Source organism: Coloeus monedula (genome assembly GCF_965178545.1).
Source record: "Coloeus monedula genome assembly, chromosome: 29".
Classification (NCBI taxonomy): domain Eukaryota; kingdom Metazoa; phylum Chordata; class Aves; order Passeriformes; family Corvidae; genus Coloeus; species Coloeus monedula.
This window is the reverse complement of record NC_138809.1, coordinates 1,276,398-1,284,441: the sequence shown is the minus strand read 5'-3', so window position 1 is coordinate 1,284,441 and position 8,044 is coordinate 1,276,398.

Below are 8,044 nucleotides of genomic sequence, written 5' to 3'. Positions count from 1 at the left end.
CTAACAAAGAAACACCATTTCTCCCAGTTTCAGCAAAAAGCTGCATTTTGGGCCCAGCAGAAGTCAGTCGGCTCCTCCAGTGTCCCCCAGTGTCCTCAGTGTCCCAGCACATTTCCGTAGATGTCACTGGGTGCCCGCGGTCGCCCGTGGGGTCCCGGCAGCTCGGCGTAGGTCACTTGGGTATCCTGGGGCGGAGCGGTGCGGGTGGGCCCTGCAGGAGACCCTGGCTGTGGCATCTGTGTGACACCCCCCGTGGGTGACGTGTCCCTGTGTGTGTCCCACCCCGAACTCACCCTGCGTCTGCTTCGTCCCCGTGACGTGGGTGTACAGCACCTCCCCCTCCTCCAGGGGGGCCGGGGGCTCCGGGGGAGCCCTGCAGGGATGGGGGGATGTGTGAGAGGGGATGGGAGGTCTTGGGGGCTGGGTAAAAGGGGGGGGGCTCATGGCTAGAGCCCCCCACTCACCTTTCCTGGTGCTTCCTGGAGGCTGCAAAGGAAAGGGGTGGGGGTGACTGTGGGGTCTCCAAGGCCCTGACCACCCTTGGGAGTCCTGAACTCCCACAGGGCTCTCAATTCCCCCCAGGACACCCCCAGCATTCCTGGAGACCCCCAAAACCCCTGAACCACACCAGTGCTCCTGGCCCCCTGAGCCCCCAGAGCCCCAAGGCTGGCAGGGATGGGCACCCTCCAAACTATTCCAGGATTCCTGAAAGAACCGCCAGCATCCATGCACCACCCTCCAACACCACAACAAATCCTCAAGGACTTTGAGCAAAGGTCACTGGGGACTCTGCGCTGCCCAAGTCAGGGGCTATGGGTGCTGCCCCATCATCCCCACATTCTAGGTGGCCTCCCAGCTCCCCCGGGCCCCCATTGGCCCCATTGTCACCCACCCAGGCGCTGCCACCGGTGCCAGCCCACAATGACACCCACGAGCAGGACCAGGGACAGGAGGGACCCGGCAACACCTGCAGCCACTGCTGGGGACAGAGGGGGACACATCAGAGTCACTGCAGGGCTGCTGCAATCCCCCGGGTGACCCCGAGTGAGCCCACCTGTGTCCCAGTGTCCCCGTGGTGTCACCGTCAGTGCCAGTTCGGGGCTGAGCGCCCGGAACACGCGGTGCCCGTCCTGTCCCAGCTGGTTGGTGGCCACGCACTGGTAGGTGCCGGAATGTCCCACATGGACATCCTCGAGCTCCAGGAGGGGACCCCGGTCCACCTCGCTGCCATTGTGCAGCCAGGTGAAGGTGACAGGGGCTGAGCCCACCTGCACCGAGCAGCGCAGGGTCACGGGGTCACCTGCGTGCACCGGGTGTGCCAGGGCACCAGGGCTGATGGTGGCATTGGCCACGGGCACTGCGGGGACACAGACGGGGCTGGCACCTGGCCAGGGGGCATGGGGATGTGGTGGGTGGGGTCACCCCATTCCTGAGGGTCCTGCTCACCCAGGACGGTGACATTCATGGGGACACTCTCAGCCACGCTGTCCCCGTTGCTGGCCCTGCACTGGTAGTGGCCACTGTCACTGTCCCCAGCGTGGCGCAGCTCCAGGCGGGGGCCAGGGCCCAGCGGTGCCCACGAGTCCCCCCGGTGCCAGGAGAAGGACAGGGGACCTGTCCCCGCGGCCACCGTGCAGCTCAGCACCAGGCGGTCCCCCAGTGCCACCTGTGCCCCGGGGGGCTGCGCCGACACGGACACCCCCGAGAGCGGGACCCCTGCGGGAAGGGCAGAAAGGGAATGGAGGACCCGGGACGGGTGGGGGACCCCAGGGACCAGTGAAGGACTCAGGGCGGAAGGGGAGGATCAGGGAGGGGTGGGGGGATCCCAGTGAGGAAGAAGGGGGCCAAGAAATGAGGGGGAGGCTTGGAAGGGGTGGAGGGACCCCAGGGATGTTCAAGGAGGGGAGACCTGGAGCAGATTGGAGGGAACCACAGGGAAGGTTTAGGGAACCCAGACATGGATGGGACCTGTGGACCATGGAGGGACCTAAGTGAGGGAGAGGTGTACCTAGGGAGGGGTGAGGGGACCTAGTGAGGGATGCAGGGATCAGGGAATGTGAAGGGAGGTTCCAGGGAGGGAGCTGGGAAGGCAGGGAGGCAAGCAGAGGGTTGAGCAGGACTGGGGGACCCGTGACGGCTGTCAGGGCTCACCGCACCCATCCCCGCACTCACTGCGCACCGTGACGCGGAGCCGGGCGCTGCCCTTCCGCACGGCCCCCCTCTCGGAGCGCACCTGGCAGCTGTAATTCCCCGAGTGGGAGACCCCCACGGCGGGCAGCAGGAGCTGCGGGGACCCCTGCGGGCCCCCCACCAATTGCCGGTCCTGGTAGAAGAGGTGCAGGAGGGGGGCTCGGGGCCGCAGGGGGCTGGGGGTGCTGAGGCAGCTGAGATTCAGAGGGGACCCCTCGGTGGGCTTGGGGGGACCCTCCAGCACCGGCACCAGGAACAGCGCTGGGAAGCAGATGGGAGGGGGTATGGTGACCCCGAGTCCCTGGGAAGTGGTTTGGGGCTGTCGGGATATTGGAGTTCCCGCTGTGGGGTGCTCACCATGCACTGTCACTGCCAGGGGCACTGACCGTGACAGCCCGAAGCCCTCCAAGCCCTCGCAGCGGTAGCGGCCGCTGTGGTGCAGCTGCAGGGGAGACAGGGACAACTCTGCGCTCTTGAGTGTCCTCCCCAGATCCTTTTCGTCCTGGTAAAATCGCACCCTGGTGACCGATGTATCCTTCCTGGTCCAGCAGCGCAGTGTCACCGTGTCCCCCTCCAGCAGCGCCCGTGCTGGCACCTGCAGCACCAGCTGGTCTGTGGGGCAGGAGGGTCCCATCGCACGGAGGGGCTCGAGACAGGTTCGAGGTGGGTCCCCACGACAACGGGGACCTCTGGGAGGAGTCTCCATTGCATGGGAGGATCCCAGGAACACCAAGGGTAACCCCATGGCACTGTTGTCTCCATGAGGGTCCCATTACATTGGGATGAAACGGGGTGCACAGACACGTCCCTGTATGCAGGGGACAGGCTTTCAACACCCGAGGGGGTGAGGCCACCCACGGAGTGGAGCCCACCCAGACCCACTGGGGATCACCCTGATCATTTAACATCCCCCCCTCACCATTGGAGATGCTCACGGGGGGGCTCACCCCCGTGCCAGGTCTGTCACACTGGTAGGTGCCACTCTCAGTGACAACGAATCGGTCGGGTCCCTCCTCCCACCAGCGCTGCCCGTCCTTGTACCAGGTGGTGGCAGCGGCGGTGCCCGAGCCCTGGCAGGTCAGTGTCACCCGGTCCCACAGCACAGGCGGTGTCCAGGGGGGCTCCACGAGGAGCTGGGTGGTCTGGGTGCCTGCGGGTGACAGGGGACACCAGCCTGCCAGGGCCAGCGGGGGATGGAGACAGCGGGGCGGGGACGTGGCATCCCCCCGAGGACTCACCAGCGAGGCCGAGGGTCCGGGCTGGAAGGGAGAAGGGACAGGGCTGGGTGGGGGTGGCACCGCGGGGACAGTGGCACCCAGGGCACGGAGTGTGGGGCTGTCCCCAAACTGTCCCCACGGGGTCACCGGTTTAGCACAGAGATCTTGAGGACAGGGACACCTCTGTCACCCTGGGCTGAGGCAGGACATGGGGACACTGTGGACACCTCATGCTTGTCCAAGTCACCTCCACCCAATCCACAGCACCTGTCCCCACGGCCACATCCCCACGGCCCTCTGCCCATGATCCCATCCCAATGGCACCTGGCCCCGTGGCCCATCCTGATGGTGCTTGGCCCTTGTCCCTGTCCCTGCATCCCTGTCCCCCTGGCCCTGTCCCCACAGCTGCCCCAGCCCCAAGGTTCCTTTTGCTACATCCCACTCCCTCCATTCCTCTCCCCCTGTTCCTGTGCCTCCCATTTCTGTCCCCACAGCCACCCCACGACTCCGGTCACATTTGAGGGCTCCATGCCCCTGCTCGGGCTCTGCTGGCCTTGGGGACCTCAGGGCACCCCGCAGTCCCCCTCTGCCCCCTCCCCACTGCTCTCTGCCTCACCAGGGCCCATCCCCGGGGCGTCAGGCCCGTGCCCAGGGCACTCACCCCACAGGAGCAGCACCACCTTCCTGGCCATCCCGCTGTCCCCGGCCACCCAGGCTGGCTGTCACACGCTGCCGGGGCAACCGGTCCCCTGGGTGGCAGGCAGGAAGCGAGGTCACATCTTGCCCCCACGTGCTGGTGGCCCTTGGTGGGGGCAGGGTGGTGGCAGGGTGGAGACACAGCAGGGGACAGGCTGGGGCCATGGTGGGACATGGTGTTCCCAGGACTGGGTGGCTCAGGGGATGTGGGGATCTCAGGATGGGTGTCCCAGGGGAATGGGGAGAGTGGGGAAGTGACAGGGAGTGTCTGTCTGGGAATGGGGGTCCCCATGTGTCGGGGGGTCCTCAGCATGGGTGTACGGAGGAAATGGGGGGCAAAGGGGATGGGGGGAAGGGGATGGAGATGCTGGGCAACAGGAGACCCAGGATGGGGCTCCTAGAAAAGGGGGACACAGGGAATGGGGCTGCCATGGTCAGGTTCCCAGGGGAATGGGTGTCCCAGGGATGGGCAGTGGCTGGGGGGGCTCATGGGTCACAGCTCCTTCACCGGGTGCCTCAGATTTTGGGGTGACTCAGGGCCCAGCACGGCCCCCCCGGGGCGCTCATTACCTGGGGCGGCATCACAGGGGGGTCCTGGGTGGCTCCGGTTCTGTGTCCCCCCCACCCTTTGGCTTTTTCCTCTTTATTTCTCTTTTGTCCTTCATTTCCTCACGGTTGTGCCACGCTGCCTCACCCCCCAGTATGCGGCTCAGTGATCCTGGGGAGCTCCTGAGCAGGGAACGGGTTGGGGAGACCCTGTGCAGGGGGAATAGGGGGTGCGGGGGCGCAGGGAGTGGTGGGGGGCAGTGGGGGCTGGGGGTGTCCGGCTGTGCCCCCCAACACTTTCACTTTCTCTCTCTGGCAGCAGAAGGAAGAGGCCGTTTGTGCTGAGAGTCAGACGGGGGCGGGTTCTGACCTGGGGGGGCACATCCAGAGGGGTCCTGTCCTGGGGGAGTCCCTGTTCTGGGGGTGACACATCCTGGGGGGATCCTGTCCCAGGGCTGCCCCATCCCGGCTGCCAGGGGTGTCCTGTCCTGGGGGATGGCGGTGCTGGGGGGGTCTCTGGATACATTCCTGGGGGGGGGGGGCCTATCCCAGTGGTTGCACATCCTGGGGACCCCTGTCCTGGAAGGGCCCTGCCGGCTCCCACTGTCCCTGCTTGGGCACTGTGACCTCTGCAGGGCACAAATTTGGCAGTGCCCTGTCCCTTCTAGGTCCCTTCCCCTTGACGGTCCCCTCCACTCTGGGAGCCCCCAATCCCCCTTTGGGATCCCCCAAGGTGCAGCCCCTCTTCCCCATCCTTCAGCCCCCTGTGACCCTTCTGTGGGTGAGAAACCCCACGGGGTGCCAGTGGGGGTGACTAGGAGTGGGTGTCAGTCGGGGAGGGCACAGACCCCGCCACAACCTCCCACAGCCACCCCAAGCCCCCAGCCCTGGCAGGGTCTCAGCGCTGGCAACCAGGAAATGGATGAGACCCTGCAGATGAAATGCTCGGGACATTCCTGGCTGTGCCCTGCTCTGCCCACAGCACCTGAGCACCAACCTGCCCCCTCTGCCTCAACACCCGCATGGAAAAATGGAACTTTTTTCCTTCTGGAAATGGCTGATTTGGCCAAAAATTGATACCACACCACTGAGACACCGCAAATGTGGGGGGGCTGAAGCTGTTGTGGGGCTGCCCCCCCTCTCCTGCTCACTGTCCCCCATGTGGTTTCCATCCCGGGGGGTTGGGACACTTTGGGTTTGTTGGTTTTGGGAGAAAACCTATTCCAGACTTCTCCATTCTCGCTCATCCCCTGCAGGATCTGAGACGGCAAGAGCAGCTTGGGAATGGAGCCCCAGGCAGGAAGGAACTCCCAAACTCCTCTGTGCAGCCAGTGGCCATCCAAGTGTGGGGCCAGGCCACGCCACAGCCCCACTGTGCAGGGATGGGCATTGGCCAGCCCTGCTCTGGCCAGCCCCAGGGGCAGCCAGGACCTCAGGGTCCCCCCCACCCCCTTGGCTTTGACTCTCGCAGCTTTAGAGCTGCTGCAAGGTGAGAATTGTGTGGGGGAAAAGGCGTGGCTGTGGTTTGCTCAGCCCTGCGAGAAGCACAAAAGCCAAGGGGAGCCCAAGCAGTGGCTCTGCAAGCGAGGGCCTTTGATGGTTTGCAGAGCAGGGCTGGCTGGAAAGCGCCCCTGCAGGGGCAGCTGCGAGGGAAGCAGCCCGGAAATGCAGCAACTGATCATTTTGTCCCTCTGCCCAAGGCACTGAGGGAGCCCCAAAACTCAGGCAAATGCCACAAGGATCTGCTCAGCACCCTGAGCGGGACCCTCCTCCTTCCTGGCTCAAACCTGCCGCCCTTTGGAAGCTCCTGGAAAGAATATTTGGGTTCTGGCTGCAGCTGACGGACATGAGGGAGAAGTGTGGAAATATCGAGCCGTGGCTCCACACGTGGATCTGGGGAACAGGGGGTGGGAGCAGGAGCAGGGAGTGCCCAGGCAGGGGAATTCAGAGTAGGATGGAGTGGATTTACCAGGGAATCAGACCCTGAGGGACACACGGGCATTTCCACAGCTTCCTGTGCAGTGCTCCCAGGATGGACAGAGTTGTTCCCTTTTGGCAGCAGAAGCCATGGGAAGTCAATCAAGTCTCAGGGTGGCAATGAGAAAAACGGGAAGAGTTCCTAAATATGGCCCCAGAAAAGCCATCCTTGTGGGCTGGGTTGCTGCCCAGCAGACAGGGAACCATCCCATGCACCTGTTGGACACCCAGGGAGATTTCCCACTCCGTGTTATCCACAGGCAAACGCGGCTGTGGGATGCACCAATGGGCTCCTAAGAGAAACCAAAAAGTCTCATTTCTCTGTGATTTGTTTGGGTTTTTATTGTAAGAGACTTGTTTGGAGACCAACGATTAAAAGAATTCTATAAACCAGAGCATTTTGTAAGAGTGTCGGTTTGATTTTGGCTGAGTTGATTTATCTTTACTGGGAAAAAATTGGTGTGGGAAAAGCTTTTTGCCTTTATCCTGTGGATGTAGGATTTTGTCTCAACGCATTGGGAATGAGGGGAATTCAACCAAATTTAGCCTGGCAATTACCATTATCAGGGGCAGGGTGTGACAGGGAGCGCCTGAATTTGGGGCACCCTGGAGGTCACAGTGCCCCAGCGGGAATGCTCAGGGCCCTACAGGAGAGGGATCCCCAGGATGTGAAACCTCTGGGGCAGGAATCCCCAGGACATGGCACCCCCAGAACGAGGACCCACCTGAGATAAGAGCCAGGTGTCACCACAGCAGAGGAGCCCTTTTCCCCCAGGACAGGACCCCTCTGGATGTGCCCCCCCAGGTCAGAACCCGGCCCTCGTCTGACTCTCAGCACAAACGGCCTCTTCCTTCTGCTGCCGAAGAGAGAAAGTGAAAGTGTTGGGGGGCACGGCCGGACACCCCCATCCCCCACTGACCCCCACCCCTCTCTGCGCCCCTGCACCCCCTATTCCCCCTGAACAGGGTGCCCCCAACCCGTTCCCTGCTCAGGAGCTCCCCAGGATCACTGAGCCGCACACTGGGGAGTGAGGCAGCGTGGCCCAAACGCGAGGAAATGAAGGACAAAAGAGAAATAAAGAGGAAAAAGCCAAAGGGTGGGGGGGACACAGAACCGGAGCTACCCAGGACCCCCCTGTGATGCCACCCCAGGTAATGAGCGCCCCGGGGGGGCCGTGCTGGGCCCTGAGTCACCCCAAAATCTGAGGCACCCGGTGAAGGAGCTGGGACCCACGAGCCCCCCCAGCCACTGCCCATCCCTGGGACCCCCATTCCCCTGGGAACCCGACCGCGGCAGCCCCATTCCCTGTGTCCCCCTTTTCTAGGAGCCCCATCCTGGGTCTCCTGTTGCCCAGCATCTCCATCCCCTTCCCCCCAACCCCTTTGCCCCCATTCCCTCAGGAACCCCCATCTGAGTA